Genomic DNA, 974 nt, shown 5'->3' on the forward strand with positions numbered 1-974 from the left:
ATCTGTATTGGCTTCACCTCCTCTATGCCAAGCTTTTTCACTAAAGAAGATGGGATTAGATTTATGCTTGCTCCTAAATCACACATTCCCTTGTTGATGAATAGGTTTCCAATAGTGCAGGGTAGGAAGAAACCTCCAAGATCTTCAAGCTTGGGAGGGAGTCCCTTTTTAATAAGTGCACTGCATTCTTCACTAAGCATTACAGTCTCCTTTTCATTCCAACTTCTCTTCTTGTTGATGAGCTCCTTCAAGAACTTGGCATACAGAGGTATTTGCTCCAATGCCTCAGCTAAAGGTATGTTAATTTCCAGCTTCTTGAAAGTCTCAAGAAATTTGTGAAAATGCCGATCCTTTGTCTCTTTGTGGAATCTCTGTGGATAAGGCAGTGGTGGTGTTAAGCTCTTCTCCACTTGATGTTGTCTTGGAATTGGTTCTTCCATGATTTTCTTTCCTTTCTTCAAATTTTGTGGTTTGTTGTCTTCCTCTGTGAGTTTTTCTGGGACATTGTTGCTTACCATGTCCTTGTTGGTGGCTTCATCATTCTTTGTTGGCTCATTGTCATTATTCTTGGTTGCTCCTTGGTTACCATCCAATAACACTTTTCCACTTCTTAGTTACACGACCTTGCATTCTTCCTTTGGGTTGGGAATGGTGTCACTAGGTAGTGAACTTGATGGTTTTTCAACAGAAATTTGTTTTGAGATTTGCCCAATTTGCCTTTCTAAGTTCTTCATGGAAGCTTATTGGTTCTTTGTTGTCAATTCTTGGTTCTTCATCATTTTCTCCATGAGCAGCTCTAGATTGGTGATCCTCTGGGATTCATGTGAAATTGGTTGATTTTGGATTGTTGATGGATGATGATAAGTGGTTTGATTTGTTGGGTGGTTATTGGGTGGATAATGGTTAGAGTTGGGGTAGTTATTTTGTGGTTTTCTGTATGTATTTTGGTTAGTGTTTGGTTGGGGGTTATGGTT

Source organism: Arachis duranensis, chromosome 5, assembly GCF_000817695.3.
Source record: "Arachis duranensis cultivar V14167 chromosome 5, aradu.V14167.gnm2.J7QH, whole genome shotgun sequence".
NCBI lineage: Eukaryota > Viridiplantae > Streptophyta > Magnoliopsida > Fabales > Fabaceae > Arachis > Arachis duranensis.